The sequence below is a fragment of the Rousettus aegyptiacus genome, unplaced genomic scaffold (assembly GCF_014176215.1).
Source record: "Rousettus aegyptiacus isolate mRouAeg1 unplaced genomic scaffold, mRouAeg1.p scaffold_m13_p_11, whole genome shotgun sequence".
Taxonomy (NCBI): domain Eukaryota; kingdom Metazoa; phylum Chordata; class Mammalia; order Chiroptera; family Pteropodidae; genus Rousettus; species Rousettus aegyptiacus.
This window is the reverse complement of record NW_023416286.1, coordinates 45936848-45963610: the sequence shown is the minus strand read 5'-3', so window position 1 is coordinate 45963610 and position 26763 is coordinate 45936848. Positions and strand designations below refer to the sequence as shown.

Sequence of the window (26763 nt, the reverse complement as noted above, 5' to 3'; positions counted from 1 at the left end):
AGTCCCCTAGGAAAGCACACCTTCTATTTGCGTCAGCATATTTCTAAAAGACTGAGGAAAGGCTGCAGAGAAGTAAGAAACATTTTCAAAGGAATGTTTAACAGCTCCTATTAGAATAGGTCAGAACAATTGGGGTTACTTAACCCGGAGGAAATCAAGAAGGGGTTTAATTACCAATTATGAAGGCTTTTGAGAGTGTGTCCAGAGAATATAGGACAAATGAAAGGAGACTTAAATTGGAAACAGAGAAGGTTTAGTATGGCATTAAAAAAATGCTTTCCTGACCACCTGAGGAGGGACAAAGCTAGAACAGATTAGAGGGCAGCTGACTCTACTGCAGCCTTCAAGAAGGAAAGAATGAAACGCATTTCATTCTACTGAAAATTAAACTGTGTAGATAGTGCAGCCTGCCTGATGCCAAACCCTATAGAGGGCACTTTGTACATGTCGTCTGCTTTAATCAGCTAATTATAATGCAGGTGTGGCCATTCATTCCCATTTTACAGATAAGGAAACTGAGCTTCAAAGAGACTGAGTTCCTGCCTACGACCCCTCAGCAGCCCAGGGACGGATATGTGCGATTCAAACCCAGGTTTCTATGCCTTCACAGCCGAGACCTTTCCACTATATTATACATACTGCTAAGCCTGGAGACTTAAGAACTTGGAGAGCCCCTGCCCGCTAACATAAAACTGAGTCAAATAATCAATTATGACCCCTTCCAGCTGCAAAAATATCTATCCCTCAAAATGCAACTAATCTGATTTTACATCAGCTCCATCTCTATCAGGCTTTCCTTTTCCGAACTCAATCTTGTCCAGTAAGTTAACCTATGTTTTTAATTATCATTCTCCTCACAACATCCCTGTGGGGTATGACAAATTGAATTAGAAGAAACCAAAGAGAACGAAGTAAGCACAATGGCCCCTATTTTATAGACGAGAAACTGAGCTGCCCAGTAAGTCAGGCGTGGAATCAAAATGTGTATGGATGGGAAGGGTCTTGTGGGGCCAGGGACTGCAACCTTCTGAATATTTCAAAATAGAACTAGTGCAGCGGAAGCCACCACAGTTGGGCAAACGCCCAACCGGAAGGACCTCTCTCATCTAGCTGACAGGGGCCCAGTGGCAGTCACTGGCTCCCCGGCCTCTGCCCTACACACCCAGTTACAGCAGCCGTGGTTGAGATGCCAGAAAAGGTATGCCGCCAAAGTTCCTCAAGTGCGTAGTTATGCATATCTGTTCCAATAAAATTTTATTTATGGACACTGAAATCTGAACTTCCCATAATTTTTTGAAGGCTTTAAACAAATTTAACAGACTTTATTGTTCAGAGAAGTTTTAGGTTTACAGAAAAATTGAGCAGGAAATACAGAGTTCCCAGATAGTCCCAGCCACCCCCTTCTGTTTGCTCTATTATTATCATCTTGCATTACTGTGGTACATTCTTCACAATTGAGAAACCAATATGGATACTTTCTTATAAACTAAGGACTATATTTTACATTAGGATTCACTCCTTGTAGTGTACAGCTCTATGGGTTCTGCCAAATGCATAAGGACATATATCCGCCACTACGGCATCACACAGAACAGATTCATTGTTCTTTGAAAAATCCCTAAAAGTCCTGCACGTTCTGCCTGTTCATTCTTCTGTACCACAACCCACTGGCCTTCTCACTGTCTTGAGTTTTACTTTCTCGAGAAAGTCATATATTTGGAATTATACGGTATGTAGCTTTTTCAGACTGGCCTCTTTTACTTAGCAATATGCATTTTCATGGCTTGATAGATTTTCTTAAATTAATAAACTATTTTTCTAGAGCAGCCTTAGGTTTACAGAACAATGGATCAAAAAGTCCAGAGGGTTCCCACACTCTGCCTCTGCCCACACATATACAGTTTCCCCTATTATTTAAAAATTGTATGAGTGTGGTATATTTGTTATAATTTAAACAATATTGATACATCATCATTAACTGAAGTTCATACTTTAACATTAGGGTTCACTGGGTTTTGACAAATGTATAATGACATGTAGCCATTATTAGCTCATTTTTTTGTACCACTGAGTAATATTCCACGGTAGGGATGTACCACAGTTTGTTCTTCCACTCACTACTGAAGGGTATTTTGATTGTTTCTAATTTTTGGCAGTTATGAGAAAAACGCTATAAGTATCTGTGTGCAGGTTTTTGTGTACAGATAGTTGTCAGTTCAATTTAAGTGAATGCCTAGGAGCATGATTGCTGTATTATATGTCTAGCTTTGTAAGAAACTGAAAACTATCTTCCAAAGTGGCTGTTCCATTTTGCATTCCCGCCAGCAGTGACTGAGAGCTCCTGTTGCTCCACATCTTCACCAGCATTGGGTGTTGTCAGTGCTTTAGATTTCATCTACTTCAATAGGCATGCAGTAGTATCTCGTTGTTGTTTTAACCCAAGATATATTTTTAAAAGCACACTGCTTAACTCTCTAAAGTAAAAAGGAAGTCCTAATAAACTGCATAATAAACTGCCAAGACTCAGCTCATAATTGTGATTCTCAGAAATCAAATCAATAAGAAAGCTCTCTTGAGAAAGAGAAAAAATTCTCTAAAACAATTCCTGTTGCATGGTCGGTGTTACTTGGTACCTCAAATACGCTGAGCTTGAAAATGCCAAAGCAAAATTTCTCCCTTCATCTCTAATAAACTTTCAAAGGCTGAGGAAACCTGTAGCATAAAGATAAAAATTGTCTTCTATTGATCACGAGCCACATAAAGGCATTTTCTTTAATACTGCTGGATTCGGCTTTGTCTAACAAAGTTCTTCTCAGATTAAGTAAACATTGTGAAGTCCTAGATTGCTTTGTACTTTTTCTAAGAAACTAAAATTTGTGGGTAAGTTAGGAGAGGGAGGTCTGTGTTTTTTTCCTTCTTCTATAAGCTTATCCAATGTTCTCTCACACTTTTTATGGAATAATGGGAAGCAGTGTTTTGCTATATATTATTACACCTGTTATGACTTGAATTGTCAAATAATGAAAGATATTTTCTTACTATATTTATTTCAAAGCAGCATTTCACACCTGCATGTTTATATAATGGTTCTGATGCTCATTACCACTACAAAGATTCAGACAATAAAGTACAAAAAAAAAAAATTCTTGAAAGGAAGAGAAGTCATTCATTTTCATATTTTTTGCAAATGAGAATCCGTCATAGTTATGACCTTATGATTATGAAACTAAACATAATCAAAAGTCACATAACGCACCTACCTTGAAAATTACTGGCAAGCATCTTAAATTTTTAAATGGCCCATTTTATGGTCCCATTCTTAACAAGCAAAATATAACTATATAAAACAGGTGCTTTCTCCTCAACTGTAGATCTGCTGTTTATGGCAGCTCCTCAAAAGCCTTGGAAATAGTCAGTAATTAGGTGGCAAAGATACCTGAAAATTTCTACAAACCAAATGGCAAAGCATTTAAGAGAAGTGTCAAAAAAGCATTTGCCGGGAATAAGGGTAACATTTGGAATACCTTTTCTTTGTGTTTTTATCACTGCATATCACTGCGTTTTAGAGAGTACATTCAAATATACTTCTATTCTTAGTCACTGACTACATACAAGAATTGGTGCTTGGTGTCTCCGTATTTTATATGGCAACATCCTCTAATGTAAAAAACTTCAAATAAAAAGCTGAATTACCCATACTTCAGTAGTGCTAAGAAAATTCTCCCCATTATTTTGCTGTCAACCTAAGCAGAGTGACTGTGCATTCTGCTGAAAGCTTTTTTAAAAAGGGAGTTTGGGGTCTAGTAAAAATATAACTTTTTAAAATTTTCCAGTGGGATAATTCTGGACCCGAGAATACTTGATTATCATTGCTGAACTGAGGTGTCTTTACCAGCTCAATCATATATCCTTACTAATTATGTTGTGGTCTTTAGTACAGGAAAATTGCAGATGTTTAACATACAAGTAACTGGAAGATTTTTGTAATCCATCCCTTTCCATTTTCACCCTATAGCTTGACAAACATACTACTTCCAACCACACCAAAGATAGAAAATGTTCTAACATACCTTTATAGGGAGAATTGTGTCCCCCTGAAATAAATGTTGATATCCTAACTCCAGGTACCCAATAATGTGGCCTTATTTGGAAATTGGGTCTTTGAAAATGTAATGAGGTCATACTAGAGTAGGGTGAGTCCCTAATCCAATATGGCTGGAGTCCTTAGATGACGATGATGTGAAGACACAGGGAGAACATGACGACAGAGAAGGAGATTGGAGAGATGCAGCTGCAAGCCAAGAATCAACAGCCACCACCAAAAGCTAAGGAGAGAGAAGGACGAACTCCCCTCTACAGGTTTCAGAAAGAGTACGGCCCTGCTGGCACCTTTCAGACTTACAAATTTCAGACTTCTAACCTCCAGGTTTGTGAAAATACATTTCTGTTGTTTTAAGTCACTCAGTTTGTAGTACTTTGTTGTAGCAGCCTTAGAAAACTAATATACACCATGATCAAGTGGACCTTATCCCTGGGATCCAAGGATAGTTCAACACACATATGTTGTTATGATAGCCTGAGTTGGCTAAGACAGTTGTCATATAATTGAGAACACAATTTAATAAAATGGTGAAATCACCTCAAACTCAGTAGTGGTAATCAGATATCAACAGGGTGAGAATTTCTTTACTGGAAATTTTAGGTGCTTTAAGTACAAAAAATGTTTAAAAGATTGTGTTTAAGTTTCTGTGATACTTTGCTTTCAATAATAAATAACACCTGTTTGTTTCATGTTTCAGAGCACTGCCCTGTGCCTTGAGGTTGGCTGTCAGGGCAATGCAGACCAGGAAGGAAGGAGGTAGGAGAAGAGGGCTCTCTTATATTCTCCTGAGCACCCTGGGTGAAAACTCTGGCTTGTGGCTGGGCATCTTCCTGAACCTCACAGTCTGCGATGCCTGTAAAAGGTCATAGCATGCCAGAGTCAAGGGCTTAGGAGAATGGAGGCTGATTCTCTATCCAGCTTCCCTGATGCTTACTCCTTGTCTATAGTAGCCAAATGCCTACTGCTCCTCCCCTGGCCGGCCCCCACGTATCTCTGAAATAGCTCCACTTCCTAGGCTTATTGGAATTACTTCATAAAGGGATGGGAAGAAGAGAACAGACCTGAGGCGTCAGTGGGGTATTTAGGAACTCTTCGCGCTTCCCTCTTTGTTTTTTCATATCCCTGCTCCTTTCAAGCTTTTTAAAAGGCATTACATAATCAGGTTAGAAAATTTCATAAAACTTCATAAAAACGTCTCACACAATTTCTCAAATTTCGTAATAGTATTCCTAGAAATGACATGTAAGAGAAGGCAAAACCCCAGCACTTCTGCATAGTTAGGTCGCTTCATAGAGAAGGCATGACTTTCTTTTATGTCCTATGTTTCTTTGTCTCTGAAAAGTATTGTCAAGTCTCACAGAGACACAACTGGTTTATCATTTTTTACATATCTGGACAATACAACTCCTCTGGCCAAAACCATCATTTACAGCAGTGGCCGTTCATTGATGCCACATACCTACACCCAATAGTGCTTTCCCCCACTTTAGAGAGAACTTTGTAACATTCTTCTAGAACATTCTATCCAACATAAATAGCTGGGGAGTCTTACTTCTCAAAGGTTTTATGACGTTTTCTAACCTGATTATGTAATGCATCATTTTATACCACTTGAATATGGATGCTTTCATAGGCTAATCAGAATCCTTGAGATAATGGCTTCAAATATACCATTCATTAAAGAAAGCAATGACTTAAGTTTATGTCATCTATTTTTATTAAAATGTCTTAAGGAAATTGTTCTGCCTTTAAAGGCTCTCTCTTCCCTGTTTGTTATGCAACGAAAGCACTCTTTTCTTTTTCATGAAAAACCTTTATTTTCTCAAGTTGGAGTTGGTGACTTTAGTTTTTAGTAATAGCAGCAATCATTCTTTTTTATTTACCATATGCAGTTGGTGAGATTTTTATTTCACTGTTTTTCTTTCCACTTTAGGGTAATGTGCTCTCTTTTTGTATGATAATGTCATAAGCCTAATTTTCCCTTCTGTTAGGTCTTGATTATTCCCCCCAAAGGCTGATTTTTAAAATGAAAGCATTTAAAACTTAATGTTAGGGGGAACGATTATGTGGTCACATGCATATATGGGAAAATAAGCCTATGGATACTGTTAATATTATTCCATGTAAAATAAAGTCTAATGCAGCACATGCAGTAAGCAGCTCTCATTCAGGGCTGATCTAGTTGTAAAACTGAGGCTGAAGTTTTAAAAAGGTAATAAGAGGGAGGGCACATAACTAGGGATCAGTTTGTCACTGCTATTACAGGACTGACTTCTCAGTATCATTTTCATTTGACACAGAAAACTGCCACCTAAAATTTATTCTCATCGTATGAGACTCTATTCTAAATTAACCTGACTCATTTTTTTGTTACTACTTTTTAACAAACATACCAGAACTAGTGTGCCTCTTGCAGCCATTAGCTGGGGTGGCTGGAGGAATCAGTTAAACAGCTCCCTTTAATGTTATCCGGAGCCAACTCTCAGGTTGAAAGTGAGGGCAGGTTACAGGAAATGTCAGTTTCAGGAAGGCAGAAAGGCAGTGGATGAAGCTTAAGGGCTTGACAACCAAATTGCAGTTCCTCGAGACCAGGCACTAAGTGAGATTTATCTCTGGCTTTCCATTCCCTAGCCTATGCTGAAACATTCTCTATGCCTGAAATTCTCTCTTCCCGTCTCTCAGCACAGCAGGGTCCACCTCACCCTTCAGGTTTCGGCTCAAATGTCAGCTCCCAAGAAAGGCCTACCTTGACCAGCTTCTGCCCCAATTGTGTTTACTGCTTTAAAAAAAAAAAAAAAAAAAAGGCAGAGCAGAGAATGAGAAACAGACAAGAACAACCTGCAGGCCACCCAGAGTGAGAGCCATACCCCATCAACGCCTACTTGACTGGGCTCAACCTAACACTGGGCCTACCCTTCTCCTTTCTGCCCTATAAGATTTTTGAATCTCACTTGGTTCATTGTTCTAATCAATTATGGTTCCCAGCAGCATCAAATAGGTTCCAAAGTACAGGAAAAGAAACTGAAGGAAACTGAAGGAACAATAGGAAAAAGAATAATAAAGTGGGAAAGGGTATTTGAAATGTATTATAATTGAATGAAATCAAAACGCACAAAAGACTGACCCGCCTGGAATTTAAACAGTTTTAGGAGATCTTTGCAAGAAGTGATTATGTAAGTGGACTGAAAAGAACAGGAACAGAAAGGAGGTGCCACGGAGCGGTTAATTCCAAGAGCTAAAAAATAGTGGCAATTCACTGCTCACCACTATGAACAGCTGAACTAGGCCAAAGGGAAGATATTTTCTAAATTCAATAAATGATTATCGTTTTTATAGACTATGTTCTGATATAAAAGTACATACAAAGACTTACGTAACTTCCAAGGTCAGTTAAAACCACTACGTATATAATTTGCCAAAGGCTTTTAATACTCTAAATGCCTATGTTCTGTGTCCTTTTACTGATCTTTTATGGCTTACCAATAAAGAGATGTGTCATGATGATCTATTTGCTAATGTATCCTCCCTGTCTCTGTAGGACTCTGAAAAGGGGAAATCAGGAGTAAATGTAAATGTTTTCCAAGGCCCTCTAAAAGTACAAAATTAAAGAGGCCAGTTATCCTGTAATGAAAACGTTCTACTCAAATGAAATCTCATTTTCAAGTGATCCAACTGCAGAACAGTCAACAATAACAGGCATTATATCCAAATGGAAGAGAACGAGAAAGGCATAGCATGCCTGCCCTTGGTTAAGAAGGGTTATATTTAAACAATGAGGGATAAACATGTCTATAAGATGGGGTCTGAGAAAAATATGCTGGGTATTTTTTTTAATTAATGGAGATTTTGCCCTCGAATTTCCACAAAAGACTTTTTCTTTTCTAATCTGATTATTCATTGTATCATGAACCACTGCCAGGAAGGAGTCAAAGGATTGTAAAAAATCTATTAATCACATCTGAAGCAACGCGGGGCAGGACTGATGTAAAAATCAGGGTGCCCCCAGTGGGCCACACATTCTGGCATGACTGAGCCAGAACATCACGCTTGGGAAATAGTCAAAATAGGAGACAAAGACTGAGAACTACAACATTAGCTCAAGTTTGAGAGGCAGTAAGTTGGGGTGGGTAATTTAACACATTTGACAAAAAAAAATCTTCCTCATTTCCCACTCCTGCAAAGGAAAAGGGCTGCTTTTCTTAATTAGGCCACAGGGAACAAGCAACTGCTCTGACCCACTCTATGCCACCGTAATCAGATGGCAAAATATAAAGCGTTTCCTGAATTTACAGACATATCCATTTGCATTATCCAGAAATATTCTTTGGGACACTCACCTTTAAAACAATTGTTTTGATAAACTTATATAACAAAAAAGGTGGGAAAAGGATGATTAGAAGGTACAAATTAATAAATTTAAAACGGTACTTTGGGTGGTAAACACACAATAGAATATACAGATATCAAATTATAATGTACACTTGAAAATTATATAATTGTATTAACCAATGTTACCCCAATAAACAATTTTTTAAAAGTTTTTAAAAAGTTAATAAATTTAGTTGAAACTTAACATCAATTCAGTCTAATGAAATCTCTGAAAGATTATACCAATGAAGTTAAGCTTTATATTGTAACATATAGCATGTCCTTTTGTAAGTAAAACAACATACCAAGATTATTTAAAGAATTTACTTGTTTTCTTTTAAGAATCTTGAAGCTTGTTACATGTGAAAAATCTGCACGAGACCAATGCATAAAGCTGGTGTCAGTGGTAACGACATCATACCTTTTCACAGTACTTTATGCCTCTCTAGGTGCTGTTTAATGCATTACTTTATATTACTATCAAAGTAATTATCATTCCCATATAAGGAAATTAGGCCAGAGAAGTGGCTTAGCTACATGTAAAAGAGAGTCGGTGATGGAATCAATCCTATAAAACCAGATTCCCAAACCCCAAATCCAATGCTTTGTTATTCTCCCCCTCATTAAGGTCAAGTTTTCTTTAGAAGAAAATTAATTTCCTTAATAAAAGTAGTACTGTATGATGGTTAAGAGTACAGGCTTTGAAAACAAACGAATCTTAGTTCCAGGTCATGCTCTGCCATGTATCAGCTGTGCAACTATTCATGTGACCTATTCATGTTGGCCTCAGTCTTATAATCTGTAACGTGAGATAATTGTATAAAATGGGCCTACAATAGCCATTATCATTATATACCAATTTCTGGTTTCCTCCCCTTTCCAGTATACAGAATCCTGCACTTCTCAGCCTCCCTATTTCTGACCAATGAAATGTAAACAGATTCATGATATGTCACTGCCAGGTTTGGACAAAAAAAGTCAATGCATGATGCCTCAGCCTCTCTCTGACCCAGCCTTGGATCGAGATGGCAGCCTTGCTGAGATTAGAGCAGACTGGATCACTGAGCCACCTCATGGAGTGCTGTTGCTCAGAATACAGTGGACTTTGCCCTGTTGTGCAAAACCACTGAAACTGTGGGGTTGTGACCACAGCATAACGTAACATACGCTGACTAATGCATTCCTCATGGTTTGTCGTGAAGATCAAATGAAATTATAGAGGAAGTACTTGATTCACTGCCTTGTACAGTCACCGATTAATAAAAGTCAGCTCCATTATTATAATTGTACAGTGGCTAAATGTGAGAAGTAGGATCAGAATCTCAAAACATCTAATTTATAGTCCATTTATTTTCTCAGCAAATGTTTACTGAGCACCTACAGCGTACAAGACATTATGCTGGGAGCCAAATACTTAGTGAGGAACAAGACAGACACTGTAACTCACACAGCCTCAAAGAAAAAAATAAGTCTTTAAAAATTTCCTAGATACCCCTTTCCAAGGAAGTTTAGGTACAAATTCTTCATAAGTGTGTATGGATATGTTCTAGTGACTTGGAAAGGAGGATCTGAGGTATGACAGTGCCCCTCTAAGACGCTCCCAAGGCCTCAACTTGGCCCACACACAGGACTCACTGAACCAGCCTGCCCGCTGAAGAAAACTTTAAATGTCCAATGCAGCTGGTAGAAATGACAAAGATACACAAGTGAAAGATCTCTGGTTTCCATGAGGATATTCTAGTGAGCAAATATCTTATTAGCATTAACATCTCACATCACATCCCAGAGCACGTGCCAGGCATTGAGCAGCACTGTAAGAAGAAATATTTGTATACCCAGCTCACTTTAAGAAATATACAAATATCCCACTATTTTAATCTTATTATTTTCTCTTTGATTCTTGAAACTAACTTTCCTGAAGCAGAAATTTTCCAAAGACTCCCCGGAGTTCAGCTGCTAGAATATTCTTGACAGAACACCAAACTGCTGCTAGACATGTTCTCAATGTGATAGCTCTGAGTCCTTGATACAGCCATATTTTCATTTACTTGGGCAAAATGATTACATCTAGAAAATGTATATACTTGGACTCAAAACTCAAAATCAGTACCCCACTGCAACAGAGAAAAACAACAATATTAATTCTAGGCAGATTTCTATAGAATTTAACAGCGAGGTACTACAGTACTTCTCAGTAGTCGATCTGTCACACTCAAATCTAATTTAAATTTCCAACAACTTTGCTTTAAAAGTTTTTCCATGAAATTTGGTCTTCGCCTGACTTGCCTGCTGTAAATTCTATTAACCAAACTCTGATGGGCTTTACACTACTCCTGAATAATTCTACACTTAGGGGGAGAAAAAGATATGAAACCTCTAGCAAACACCTTCCATATTTCAGTGTAAACTTATGAGCTTGACTTAACTTTGGTTGTTTTTCCTTTCAGATTATTCAAAAGGCTGGATTCAATGCCTGAACAATTATATTTTCCAAGACAGAGAGAAACTCTAATGAAACCCATTCGTTTGGACCCAACCCGTGAGACTTAAACTGCTGAAACATGAAATCGGGTCTCACTTGGTCCTTGTGTGCCCTTTCTTCAGCAACAGTGCAAACATTTGGAGTAGAGACAAAATCAATGTCATTTTTCTGGCTCATCTTTCTTAAGTCTCTCCTGCCTTGAAGTTTTCGGGTCTCCCCACAATGTAGAATCTACCCAGGTTATCAGTTACAGTGACGTGTATATCCTGTCTCTCTTTTTCTAGGCATCCCTCTCTGCCTTGTGTCTCCTCCCAAGACCCTGCGAATGTCTTCAATCTCCTTCAGGAAACCCAGAAACCGCCACTGACCTGCTTCCTCAACTTAGCCTCCTGGACACATACTCCATGTCCCATTCCAAGGGGAGTCTGGGCTTTCTCCAGTGACAATACATGGGAGTGTGAAAAATGATGTATGCGGAGCCATTTCAAAATAGAGCCAGAGCAGTCATTCCAGTGGAACTACTTTGCATGTCTTGCTCCTTGAACCTTTGGAATGTTTGAACTGGGCAAAATAACCTTTGGACTGGTACAAACCAACATTATCTTACAAACAACTATTTGCAAAGCTAACAGTAAGGCAGACATCCTGACTACAAGGACTGATCATTATGAACTCTTTCTAAAGACAGAATCAGTAATCAGCCGTGTATAGTTAAAGAATAATTCAATTTGTTAGCACCAAGAGAAATTTCTTACTTTCATTCATGTAATCATTTCCCTTCCCTGCCTCATAAAAACCCCTTGCCTTCACCCTGTAATTGGGACACAATTTGGGTTTCTGCTTAAATTGCAATTCTGTGATTCCAGAATTGCAATTCTTTTTGATCCCAGATAAATGCTTGTTGCTTCTCATTTTGGCTTTTTATTTTTTGATTAACAAGAGTTAATCAGATAATAAACCAGATCACATAAGGTTAACGAAATGCCTCAATCTATTAAGAGATGTCTACAAAACAGCATTATTACTAGGGTTTGGAGCATTGGGGCCAACCTGGGGACTCTACTGGGAGTCCTTCACATGTTCCTGAATGGGCAATTTCTGACCTTTCCAGCCCAACTTCAAGAGATAGGTCATCAAAGTAAGATGTTACCACAAGCAGACACGATCTTTCAAAGATAAGACATTTTTTTTTAAGTTTCACAATACACATTCAAGGCATTTTTTTAGATGTCTAAAAAAACATTTTGAAATGCTAGGAGAAAACCAGGGAGGAAAGAAACAAAACCTGTAAGTATTCACTCATATCTTCACATAAGGTTATCGTAAATGCATTAAACAAACAAAAACCTTTCTAGTCAATGCGCTGAAGAGGTAGCAAGTGAATGAAAACTATGACTGATAATTAACATGTGAACTCCACAGGCCTGCTGTTTGCTTGCTAGTGCTTTGCAGCACAGTGCCCCCAGCAAATTTTATCTGTAAAGAGCCAGATGGTAAATATTTCAAGCTTTGTGGGCCACATAGTTTTCAACTGCATATTCTTCTTTGGTTTAGTTTACAACTCGTTAAAAGCATAAAACCCATTCTAACTCAAGAGCCATTTTCTGGCAGCATCTGGCCACACTTGGCCATTTGCAGGCTCCTGTCACTCAGTTCTGTCTTAGAGCATCGTTGATGCTTAAACAGTGATGCGTGACGTCCACCTCCAACGTGATAAAATTCTTAATTAAGCAAAATATGGAAAATTAAGACTCTTTCATTTAAAAAACAAGTTCCTTTCTAGATAGACACTAAAAGAGTTTAGTTCTGCCTAAATTATTTTATTGGTTTTACACAATTCCAATAGAACTTCCAGAGCTGTCTGTGTTTCTCTTTGCTTGTTATTTTGTTGGTTTTGCTTTAAAGCAGAGGAGGGCAGGGTCAGGGGAGATAAAAAAATTTTGCAAAATTACTCCATAATTTATATTTTAAAATTTAAAAGATTGAAATAGGTAAGAACAACTATGGCCTCAAATAATAAAACATATTATAAAGCTACAATAATTAAGAGTGTGATTCTAGGGTAAATAAGAACTATCAATAAAAATAAAATAGCATAGAAACAAATCCTAAGATATATAGGATTTCTTTATCATGATAAACATGATAAAGTAATGGCAAAAGTCCATGGTAGCTTATTCAACAAAAATATTGTTGGGTCAACTGATTTTCTATGGGGCAAAATCAATTTTGATTTCTTATAATCTCAAAATATACTCTGAAATAAATTCCAAATAAATCATAGAGGCAAAATTTAAAAATTCCATTAGAAAAGCTAGGAAAAATTAATTAAATATATTTATCTTCTTTCTACATGAGGAAAGACTTTCTAAAACTATGACAGAAATCACACACATGGACATGAAAGATATAATTGGCCACTTAAAAATAAAAATTAGTAAATTAAATTAAGAAATTTACTTTTATATACACAATAAGTTATATATTTTATAATATAAATTACTTAGCAAATTAAAAATGCTAAAAAGAATAGTAAATCGAACACATGTAAACATCAAAAATTTTTTTAAAAATGAAACCCAACAACTAATTAGGAAAATATTTTCAAAAAATATGATGGAGAAAGTATCAATAACCTTAATATATAAAGATCCCTTATAAACTGTAAGAAACATACTAACCTTCAACAGAAAAAAGTTGAGTTTATTTTAAAGGAGTAAAAAAGTTAACATACAGATTTTAAAATGTTCGACTTCACTGGTAATCAAAGAAATGCAAATTGAAACAGCATCATTAGGTTTTGCTCATAAAATTAGCCAAGGTAGCACACAATGCCAGTTGGGAGTAATGAGTACTAGGTTCCAACCCACTGCTGGCTAGAATGAAAATTCACTCCAGGAAATAAGTTGGCAAGCATTATGTATCAAGTATCTTTAGAGTGGTCATACTTTTGACCTATTAATTTTATCTTGAGGAATCAATCTAAATGAAACGGTCATAAATCTGAACAAAGATAGATACACTAAGATGTACATTAATAAAGCTGGAAACAATTTAAATGCCTAACACTAGGGAATGATTAGTAAGTTATGGCATATATGTACTATGAAATACTATGTTGCCATTAAAATTAGGCTCATGAAAACTTTAATGGTGGAGAATTTATTATGACCTACATTAAATGAGAAAGGAGAAATAGAAAATTGTGTATGTGCTGGGATTCATATATGCTAAGATGCACACACACACAAGAATCAAAAAAATGTATGTAGCGTCAAAATGGTCAATAGCATTCATTTATCACTAGAAAATGGGATTATAGGTGGTTATTTTATTCCTTATGTATTTCTATATTTTCCACAATATTCATTCATTTCCTAATAAGAAAAAATACACCTTAAAGATAACCTTAGACCCCTCCAAAAAAAGACAGCAAGAAAGGAAATGTTGATACTTATCAAGCCCAAACGTATTCTAAACCATAATTACAAAACTAAAAATGGCCTCAAACATCTAATCTAAGACTCTATTTTGCAGATTAGAAATCATTATAAGTATTTTATAAAACTGAGACATATCCTAAATTTATCATGGTCTTATTCCAACTTGCAGTCAGCCTGATAAAAATAATATTCCTTTGTCAACATCAGCAGAATGTATAGCCAAGACACAAGTCTAAGAGGAAAAAGAACTAGTATCAACAACAACAAAAAGGATTCCTGTAAAAACCCTGTAAGCAGCAGAGCTTAATTCATTAAGAAGAATATAATCAATAACTTTGATTTTATATTATTAGATTATTGGAGCAACATGTTATAATTAATTCAGACCTGCTTTCACTGTGGCAAGAAGCTTCAAAACAAGATTCACCAGTTACTTGATTCTAATACAATGAACAAAGGAAATATGTACTAGGATTATTAATGAATCAAATAGGGAGAAATGAATAACTCTAGGGAGCATGGTGCGATAGTATCAAGAGACAACAATGGGGACTACCCAAAACACCCTCCAATGAAGACACAAAAGATCTAATGCATATGCAGACAGCAAAAGGTATAGAAAGCACTCAAATAACAAGTTCACTTTAACAGAGGAAGACATGCTGTGGTGGAAACAGGGTAGATTGTGGGGTCACACAGACAGGGGCTGGAATCCCAGCACATCATTTACAAACTGTGTGCTCCTTAGCAAGACTCTCAGAGCATCAATTTCCTTGGCTGTCTAACAGAGACAGTAATAACCTTGCGGGGTGGTTGAAAGCCCAGTATGCCTAACAATGAACGGAGCCAATTATTCTCTTATGAAAGAAGGGGGCCACAGCAGCTAACCACATGTCCTTGATGCTGTGGGCACTACTTTCTCTTCCCTGACTAACTTTCAGGCACTGGAGAACAGCCTGGCTTGGTGCTAGCAAGGGGACTGGAACGGGTGTAAAGAGAATGACAGGCAGTAACCCCAAGTAAATTACATGGAGCCCAGGCCGTGACAGCCCCTCGGGCTCCCCCAGGCAGCGCTGGCCTGGGTTCTGCTCCACCACACCCCAACCCAAATTCCAAATGCCTGGAACAGAACTGAGGACAACAGGGGTGGGAAAAACAGCAAAACTAATCCCCAGAGAAGAAACAGAATAACACAGAAGGGGGGGAATTGCTTGCTATAGGAAATACAATAAGCCTTATAATTACAAGAAAAACAACAAGAAATAAATCAAGACTGAGAAATCAACAAATCTAGAATAAGCTTATTGAATAACACTTTTAAAAAGATGTTGAACACAAAGGATGAAGAAAATTAGCAATGATGGGAAGAATTAATGAAGACAAAAATCAATATTACTCAGTAGAAAGACAAGAGAAAAATACTAGAAATACATGCTAAGTATGTGTAAAATAAGAATACTGCCGGGTGCACATCAGGATCCTAAGAGAATTAGACAATGACCTTCCTGAGGAAGAGGGCAAGCATGAGGGAGAGAGAGGGAAAGAGGCTTCTAAAGCTCCAGCCATCATTAGAAGCTAATAAAAGACACTGTGTGGCATTGCTGATCACCAAAAAGTTAAGCGGCAATTCTGACATCTTGTCAATGAATTAAGGCCTCAGAAGTAATAAAGATAATTTGAGGAGATGTTGAAAATCATTAGCAACATTAAAATTGATTGTGATTACATTACAGGTAGTTAAACTAGGAGTAATAATGAGCCCTTATTTGAAAAAAACAATTGCGTCAGACAAATGTGATGGCTCTTTACTCTAGTATAGGCACTTTTTACCTGGCGGAAGAGTGGAGTGGATAAGGAAGCACCATCTCCAGTGTGAGAAAGAGGTGGGTGTGAATCTCAGCTCCGTATGCTTTTTAGCTTGCACATGTTAATCTCCTTAAGACTTAATTTTTCATCTTTATCATAGTTGTTTGTGACAATTAACAATTAATTGACAAAAAGACCTAGCATATAATAAGAACCATAAAAATGGTACCGATCTATCTGTGAAGCTTAACAGTATCTACTGTGTTGAGCTAGATTCTAAAGAGCTGGAGGAGGAGGCATACTTCCTCAAGATCTTGTCAAGTTACTATGAGGAAAGAATAACAGCCATGTTGATAAGTAATCTAGTACTCAACTCCTCAGAGAATAATACATGCATTACCTCTTTTGTCCTAGGAACAAGGTTAGCACTAGATGGCTGAGTGATTCAGCTCGTCACGGAGTATCTGTGGACTCTACCTGTCTATTGGCTCCCTAAATAAGACCAGACCTTCGGTGGCCTCATGGCGTCCCTCACAGTGAGCCTCACAAATCCATAGCAGCCAACCTCAGGCATCACGGGCCACCTTGAAGGTCATTTCCTGGAGTCACACAGCAATGAGGGCATTCCTACCAGGCTGGGAGAAGTCAACTGAGAACTCTCTTGCTGTATATCACCTTCACCCACTGCCATGTTCAACACGCTTGATATGCAACAAGTATTTTCTTGATGCCAGTGGCCAAAATCGGTCATGTGCTTACATGCCTCTTGGAATGTAAAGTTATCTTTGTTCCTCAGCTCATTTAAATATTCAAAAAGAGCCTAGAGCTCATCTGCTAACTGGATTTAAAATGTGTATCTCAGTGTTAATCAGTTCTTACCACAAACTAGAGCTGTGTTTCAGGAGAGCAATATATTACACATTCTGTAAAATTCAGTGATTGGATTACTTTAAAAATGTAAAATAGATAAGAAGAGGATTGCAAATATTTTGGGTTGCTCAAAATATTAAGTGAAGGTCACATGTTACAAGACACTGGTTTCCAGTCCTATTTACTTTGGAGATTATATTAATATTTAAATGTCTTTAGAAGAAACTGTTTCGCCTACATCCTAAATAAAAGCTGTATGGTCAATTCAATTGGCAGCAAGAATTCATATAATGAGAGGTTCGAGTAAAAGAAAGAAGCTCTCTGCGTTGTTCGAATCTCGGAAAACCAACGCAACGGACAGCACTGCTCAGCCAGGAGACTCTAAGGAGCATTCCAGAGGCCAGGCACCAATGCAAACGAAAACATTGTTGTTCAGGGGTTTTTCAACTCTTTGTTTTGTTTCTGTATCTCAAAAATACTTTAGAAATAAGTAAATATGACAGTTTGTTGCATATTCTACAGTTCCTCTTTAAAAACAGCTCACTATACCACTTTGTTGCTCTTTCAAACACTTAAGAACAAAGTATTACCTTCCTACTCCTACCCACCAACCTATTCCAAAGAATCTAGCAATGTTAATAAAATTTCCAAATGTGTGTGGGTTTTTTTATATATTCATGAACAAAACTGTATTTTTAAAAATTAAAGTTAAAATCTGACTGTCAAAACAAGTATGAGAACACTTTGCTGGTAGAAGCGTATCATTCTATAGAGGGCAATCTAGCAAAATTCAACCCTATACTTAGACTATTTCTAGATGCCATTTGTAGAAACTTACTCTACAGACACACTATCACATGTACACATGCCATTTTCTCAAAGCTTTTTATAGTATCATAAGAATGGAAACAACATAAATATCTACCAATAGGAGACTGGATAAATAAATTATATCCCTAAAATAGAATACTGCAGAGCCACTAAAAAGAATGAAGCAGTTCCATACATAATAAGATGAACCAATCTCCACATTCTTAGGTTAAAAATCTCACATTGTTGAGTTTTTTAAAAAGGAAAATGTGGCGGTCTACAGAGTATTCTACTATTTATGTATAGAAATAATGAAAACATAAAGAAATTTTCACATATAAGTAGTTAGTATTCATTGAGTATATTCTGCATGCCATGAACTACTCTTAGCCCTTTACATAAATATCATTAGTTCTTCTCAGCAACTCTGAGATATATTGTTAATGTACCCATTTTACAGGTGAGAGAACTGAGGCACGGTGAGGTACGGGAACTTGCCCAAGATCACAAAGTTAGTAGTAGCTGAGGTTCCAGCCCCAGAACTTACTCTCTTGGTCACAACTATATTGAACTTCCTAGTCCACATATTATGTCTGAAAGTGTTCATAAGAAACTGGTATGAAGAGCTGTCCCCAAAGAGGGAATGGCTGGGTAGAGGGTGGGGAAAGGAAGAAGTTTAACTTTTCCTGAATCTTCTAAATTCTGTACATGACCTGACCAAAAATAAATAATTATGTGCAATAAATTTTTACTCTGCCTGTGTAGATTAATTGGCAAGAAGGAGGATATGACTTACTATTATGAATGAATTATCTATTTTTTTAAGAAATGCTGTTTTTATTCATATATTTACTTGTTTCTACATTTAATTAGTGCCTCATGGTTTTCGAGGACTTGAAAAAATGGGAAATAAAATTTCATACGGTACGGAATTCATAGCTATGCAAACAACAATTTCCAAGCCAATCGAAGGGGAATGATAAAATATGCATACAAAAAAATAGCATGAAGTCTATTGCTACAGCTGAGGGCTGAGGTTGTTCACTTAGTATAGATTATCCTAGACTCTTATCAAAGACAGTAGAATTTTTCAGACATTGTTATTTCAACATAGAGAAATTAAATATATTCTAGGTAGCAGAAAGAACAAAAGCATGCTCAATCTATCTGTTAATTATGACCTAGCTCCAACAATAACAGAAAAACAGTAAAATTTTTCTGATCCGGAAAACATTCACCATGAAATATAAAACCACACGTGTAAAAGGTCTAAAGGTCTGTGAAGTAGGACCCTATGTTGTGGGTGTGTATCTGAAATACAAGGTCTATACTCGGAGCAGGGCTTTTCAAACTTTAGTGTGTGTGTGTGTGTGTGTGTGTGTGTGTGTGTGTGTGTGTGTGTACACACACATACATCACAGGGATCTTGTTAAAATGCAAATTCTGGTTCAGTAAGTCTGGGGTGGGACCCAAGACTCTGCGTGTCTAACAAGCTCCCAAGTGATGCCCATACTGCTGGCAGGCAGCCCACGTTTTGAATAGCAAGGTGCTAGACAATACATGTAAGTAAATATAACTACAATCTGATAAATTAAGTTGTAGAACTAAACTGCAACTATTAAAATCTTAGCCCCTTCAGAAGCATTTGAAAATTCAGCAAAGAAAAAGATTTGAATAGATTCGTCTTTTCTCTTGAAAATTGAGCAGTGTGACATAAAGACGGAAAATATACCTGTAAATACATTGCTTTCAAATGTGGTCAGTAATTCAAAGTGTATTTCAAAAGATTCAGGGAAGGATCTGGTTTCAAGAATGGTTGAGAAGGCTAGTAATTAGCACACCATTTTATACCTAAGTGAGCAATTCTGAAGCACTTAAATTTTTTCAACTTAATCTGAATTCATCTGATGAGCACCAATAACACGCTCAGCAACTGTGAAACACAAGATGCTAATGACAAGGTCAATATTGTCCCTGTCCTCCAAGAGGTTAGATGTAGAGACGGTACAAGAGTCCCCATCACAGCAGGGGTCTCTCACAGGAGACAGATTTTAGTGGGAAATGTGTGGGGGGGGGGAGGGGATGCAAACAATACACTTAATTGCTGAGGAAATTAAAAGCAAAGAAACAAAACCGCTGGGATAAGGAATACACATGTTTGGTTTGGGTACTGATTTCAGAGAGGAAGTGAGTCTTGGCTTCTTAAAAAAGCTGAAATAAAGCAATCCAAATAAAGCAGAATAAAGCAGCATATCCTAGACCATGGAAATTACAGGGCACAGGTCAAGTCACAAGGTGCTCCTCTGTCTGGCACATAGCTTTTTAGGAAGAACTGAAACAAGGTTGTATGTCTACGGTTTGGTCAGGATAGGTTTATATTTATTCTAATTAACAATTCTAATAGTTGAAAGATCCTGAAAGAACAGTTTCCAGATAATTCTAAGAATGTGCAGCATCCAGAGAACGCCACGCGACACAGAAGAAAAAGTGGTCTCGAAGGCGGATGGGGGAGGGAGGGAGGGAGCCTCTGAAATAAACATTCTCTCTGGGGCTTGGTATTATCAACTGTACAGAGGTCAGCAAACTTATCTGACAGTGAACAGTTTAGGCTTTCCTGTTGTCATGCAGAAGCATCCATAGACATCATGTGAGTGAATGAATTGCAACATGGCCATGTTTCAATAAAACTTTATTTTTATTGAACAGAACAGGTGCAGGCAGGCTGCATTTGCCAATGCCCCTGACTGTAAAATGAGAGTGATAACTTTCCAAATGTTAAGTATTTCTGGATCTGGATCTAGAAGGGGAATTTGATATAACTGATAAGTGACTCTGATATCAATTCAAATATTCACTAACTATAACCATCTATGCACATCTAGAAACATTTGCTCCCTCCCACCTTTACCTCCATCCTTCCTAATTCACAGGTTAAAGTGTCTCCTTTTATTCATCTCCTACTTCCTCTCTGACCTCAAACCTTAAATTTTTTCCTCTCTAGTATCTTCAATCTCCCTCTCCCTTTTTTGCACCCCAAAAAATAATCACCACTTCCTTGACAATATCCCTCTATATCTACCACTCCATTCAAAGTCAACTTCAGGAAACAGTAAAATGTACAATCTTTCCCCACTTCTCACATATCCACTTAAAATCCCCTTGTTAACTAGATCCTGACCCCGCTACTCTTCTGTAAGAGTCATTGCCAAAATCAATAGCTACTTTTCAGTTCCTAACTTACTTGACCACTTCTAGCAACGGAAACAGCTGACAATCATCTTTTCCTTCAAACTCTCTCCCCACTTGGCTTATGAGACGACACCAGCCTCTATTGCCCTGACTTCTTTGGCCTTTGGCCTTCTTCACATGCCACTCCTTCTCTTCCCTCAAGTATTTCCATTCTCTAAGTTTCTGCACTGAGCCTCTTCTCTGTCTAGGTCTAATTTATGAAATATAGGTTTGAGAGTCATAAACTTACCATTTTAATTAATGTCATGGAAGCGAAATATAAACTGATGAAAACTGAATCCATCTCCTTCTCCTCAGACCTGTTCCACCCTCTCAGATTTACTGACTCCTCAATTACCAGCATTCACCTACCCAATTCAAAATACTTCTTTTCTATTTATCTTCTCCTTCAACCCATGTTTCCAACTGATAGTTATCTCCCGTTAGTTTTAATTTCTCATAGTTCTCATATCTTTTCAAAAGGCTCCAGTTAAGACTTTCTTTCCAATCTGACTATGACCTGAGCTCTCAGCAGTGTTGAGCATGCCCTCAGATGATAACCTTCCAAATTTAGAAGTCCCGTACTCCCACCTCTTTGGGCACTTGCTCCCACTACCACCTGGAGGCTATTTTTTTTATGGCTGTTGTGTGCCTTGAGATCCTGCCTTTGGTCCTGGTCCAACCTCATAGCTTTAAGTTTCATCTATCTATATGCCTTCAGTACCAAATCAGAATCTTTAGCCATACATTTTCCTGAGCATCTGGCCCCTACATCCAATGGCTCACCCACAACTCCACTTAGTTATCATAAAGTGCACAGAAGCGGCTGTAGTTTTTGACTGACCAGCATATCTCCTCTGAACCAAACTCCTCTTTTTTGTGAGGAAGCCATCCTAGGAGGCATCCCACTAAAAGTGGGATGAGCCCTGCACCCCTCTCAATATTCCCATTGCATGAAAACTGCCTTGTCCCACAACCACTGAAAACACGCCCACTGACTACTTTTAGAGTGCTTTAGAACCTCCACATGAGGATGTGAACATTAGTCATCACGTCAGTAATAGTCATTGATCATAATATTTTCCAGCTGTTTCTCCAAAAACAAACAAGCAACAGGAACTAGAAATGCTCAACCACTTTTCTACAAGGTCATATCCTGTTAATATCATAACAAGCTTTAAATTTCAAATGGGACCTTAAAGGCTTAGATCATGTGATATAAAAAAAGTAAATTTTCCAGAAGTCTCAAATAAAGCAAACTCAAGATTTTAAAGAAAACATTTTTCCCATTCCACACAAAAAAATAAAAAGTTCAAGTATCATTTCATAATGGAAAAGAACCAGAAAGGAAGAAAAATTATGACATGTATTAACTCACTTAACAAATTAAATAACATATATTGAGTAATAATCATATAAATTTTAGGGCAGTAATTTTTGTAGGACAGTATGGCCAAATTGCTCTTTGAAAAACCAACTATTGGTAGAACTCATTTTCCTGGAAAATACAAAGATTTTCCTCTATAACAGACATTCTTATGAACAGACAGAAGTTTCGTCAAATCAGTCCTAACTTCAAACACTGCAACAATGCAAAAAAATCTAAGCTCTTTATAACATAAGGTGCCATTACCCACAGAAGACTTTTACCTACTTTGACAGCCTTGCTGAGCTATGCATGTGAGATTTAAAGAATCTTTATGCATCATCCAAATTGCTAGCCTTTTTTAATCCTTTGGTTAGTAGGTTTGCATCCTGTTATTCAATAAAATTCTTTTCTTTAATTATTGAACAAAAATATTCCAACTATCTGTTTAAGGCTGTCTACTGAATGCTATGGAAATAGAAATATGAATAAAACATGCATCTCTCAGTCTGGTAATGGAGATAAAATTGAAAAAGAGCAAGTAACAAAAAGTAGTAAATTTGTAATGAATGCACCACTGCTGCTAATTCAGAAGAGAAAGATGCGATTTGGAGTGAGAGTGGGAAAATTAGAGATGTCTTCTCAGAGGATGAAGGATTTGAGTAAGGAACTGAGGCTGAGCAGGACCTGATGGGCAGGATGAGGGGCGAGTTACATTTCGAGCAGAAGTAAGAGCAACTCCAAGAACACTTCACTGTCATTTTGGTTTTAATGTTTTATAAAATTTTCTTAATAGCAGTAAAGTATCTTGAGAACGGAGTGCCTTTTCCTAATTTGCACCATGTCATCATATCAATAAGCAGTATGCCTGCCTTCCAGAGACTGCTTGAAAATTTAACTATCTCAAACCCTGTGACTATGTGAAGAAAAAAAACTCCCCTAAAAATTTGACATCAAAAACTAGCTCTCACACAGGACCTCCAGTCCAAATTCACAATGCCTAGGTGGCCTGGAAAACCTCAAGCCAAAATTTCTTTTAAAATAGTTCTGGATTGGTAGAAACTAAAGAAATCTGATAGCAGCAAACGTAAATTTTCTAGAGGAACTCGCCTTCAATCTAGACCTCCAAGAAGCCCCGCAGATGAATATAAATTCACACTTAAAAACCACAAAAACAAAATTCACACTTAAAAATCACAAATATATAGGAGCAACATCCAGTAGTAGAACTGCCCCCCCCCCAAAAAAGCCCAGATCAGCAAATATTTCAGATATTGGAATTATCAAAGACGAGATCCAAAACAATTATGTTTAAGAAAATAAAAGCAGCAATGATAAAATGACTATTAAAAATAGGCATATTTTTTAAATGACTAAATAAAACTTTTAGAAATAAAAGCAAGTAAGACAAGGGACATTTAAAATATAAAGGATATCTTTAGTAGCAGACTAGACACTGATAAAGAGACTTTTGTGAACTTGAAGATAAAGTTGAAGAAATTATCAAGAATAAAGCAGAGAAGTACAGAGATGGAAAATTTAATGAGAGATTAAAAAACATGAGGATGTTGTTGATACCTGACAGAGTCAGTTACATTTCCATGAGAAAAGAAAGAGAATGGATCAGAGGCAACATATGAAGAGATAAAGGCTGGACAGTTTCTAGAACTGATGAAAAACACTCGTCCAAAGATACAGAATATCCAATAAATCCAGAACAGATTCATTAAAAGATTCCCACACCCCATATATCATAGAGATGCTATAGAACACCAAAGACAAAGAGATCTCAAAAGTAGCCAGAATGAAAAGGCAGATTATCTTCAACTGAACAACAATTAGCTCATTTCTCGAGAGCTAGAATGTAAGTCAAACCCCAGTGGAATAATACTTTCAATGTAATGAGAGAAAATGTGTCAACCTAGCATTAGCACAGGCTGAAAAAAAAATCTTAAGAACAAAAGCAAAATAAATACTTCGTGGAAACAGTATTCTAGACAGAGGAAACAGAAAGTACAAATGTCTGGAGATGGGCACATGCTTGGCATGTTTGAGAAAGCCAGCATGACAGAGGCAGAGTTAACAAAGATGACCACTAGGAGAGATGAGTGCTAGGAGGTAAGGACAGAGGAGTGCCATGGGGCAGATTCCCTACTCTTTTAAAGTTAATTTTAAGGACCTGAGTTTCTCCACTGGAAAAGTCAGTGGAGAGTCCAATAAGCCACAATGGCTAAGCCCCATATTGTTGAGTGTCCAGTCTGATGCAAAGAAGTTTAGGCATCAGTTTTAGTTGGTTTGGTTGGTTGGCTGGTTGGTTGGTTGGTTTTCCATACATCCCTAAGCAATTTTATTTTATTTTTTTAAATTTATTGGGGTAATGTTGGTTAATGAAATTATATAGGTTTCAAGTGTAGAACTCAATAATATGTCATATGAATGTTGCACTGTGTGTTCACCATTCAAAGTCAAATATTCTTCTGTCACCATATATTTGACCCCCCCTTACCCTTATCTACCTCCCAAACCCCATCCCTCCAATAATCACTAAACTGTTGTCTGTATCTATGAGTTTTCATTTGTCTTGTTTGTTTTTTGCTTTCAGTATTAAATCCCACATATGAGTGATAGCATATGGTTCTCGACTTTTTCTGTCTGACTTATTTTGTTTAGCATGATAACCTCGAGATCCATCCATGTTGTCACAAATGGCAATAGTTCATCCTTTCTTATGGATGAATAAATATTCCATTGTATACATGTACCACAGCTTTTTATCTGATCATCTATCAAAGGATGCTTCAGTAGCTTTGTGGTCTAACTAGTGGGTCTAAAGTTTCCTTTCAACCTTGAAATTTTATTCAGGCAGAACAATAACAGAAGACTTATGGTTAATTTCTATTCAACCAACTATATTTTATTAAGATATGTTTCAATATAGTAACTATCTAGGAAAGTTAAGGGGAATTCCAAAATCTAAGTAAGTGCTATATGCCACTTGGATTTTCATCAGCCATGGCGTTTGGCAGGCTTTAACTTCTGTAAGGGAATTTTGAGGCTAAAAGGTAATTCATAGTATTCACCTTCTACTCCATAAAATGTTGTGTTGAATAGGTTCTTAGAGTGTGATATTCAAAAGCCAGTACCCGATAGCTAGTTGCATTTGTTGAAATTATGAATAAATAGCTTCATAAATGGTTTTTCTACTAATCTAAGTAATGGAATCACTTGTTCAATTCTCACTGATAAGGCAAAGTTTTCTTTGATAGATAGATAGATAGATAGATAGATAGATAGATAGATAGATAGATAGATAGAGATATGGGAGAGAAAACAAATTTATCAAGGTATCTCCCAGTGGAAGAGTGTGTAATCATATTTCTTTGCCCATCGTCTTAAATTCATACTGAAAAACAGAACTCTATAACCCAGTCTCATTTTACCTCTTTTATTAGTTTCATCTATAACTCTCAACTCTAAGCAATCCTTTCTTTGCCCTATCTATATCACAATTCTTTACTAGAGCTCTTCCCCTTGTTTTAGATGTTCTCCACTCTCTTTACAGCCACCCAAAATATTAATTCTCATCACCAATTCAAACACTTCCACCAAGCCTTCTTCAAATAATTGTGTGCTTCCCACAAAACAGAATGGACAGTAGACAATTAGACATAGGAATCACCCAGAACTTGAATCTCTGTACTGGCTCTAAAAATATTTGCATTAAATCTGCCTAGACATATAAATTACTATGAAAGTGTTTTTTTTCATAAATATCAGATATTAGCTTAACTTCTCATTTTCTTTTCTGCATAACAAGAGTATAGAATGCACACCCTGTTATCTCTTCCTAGATCGTTGGCTAGAGACGGGCAGGTCATCCAATTTTATTTAATATGTTGTTTAGAACATTGCCAGTCCAGACTCTGACGATTAAAGCACATAACCCTCCAGCAAGGCACCTGCAAAGCGACAAAGCTGCGAAATGCCCACCTTTTCTCTTGCCTAAAGAGATGGCAGCAAATTGTGGTAAAAATAATAATGGCTCACATTTATTAAATGCTTATGATATGCTAGAGTCTATTCTAAGTGCTTCCTAGGTAGTAATTCATTTAATACTCTAACAACAAGGTAGGTACTGTGACTGTCCCTGGCTTATAGATGGAGAAACTGAGGCAGAAAGAAGTTAAATAACTTGCCCAGTCTCTTGATTTAAACCTGGCCAATATGTTGGGCTCTGGAGTCCATATTCTTAACCACGATTTCAAACACATGACTACAAAGTACATAC

General features: G+C 37.1%; 1 protein-coding gene across 1 annotated transcript in view; it reads right to left on the bottom strand.

Annotated features, from left to right (window-relative positions):
* CSGALNACT1 (chondroitin sulfate N-acetylgalactosaminyltransferase 1) overlaps nt 1-26763 on the bottom strand; it is a 272752-nt gene that overhangs the window by 168389 nt on the left and 77600 nt on the right. The window lies entirely within an intron of this gene.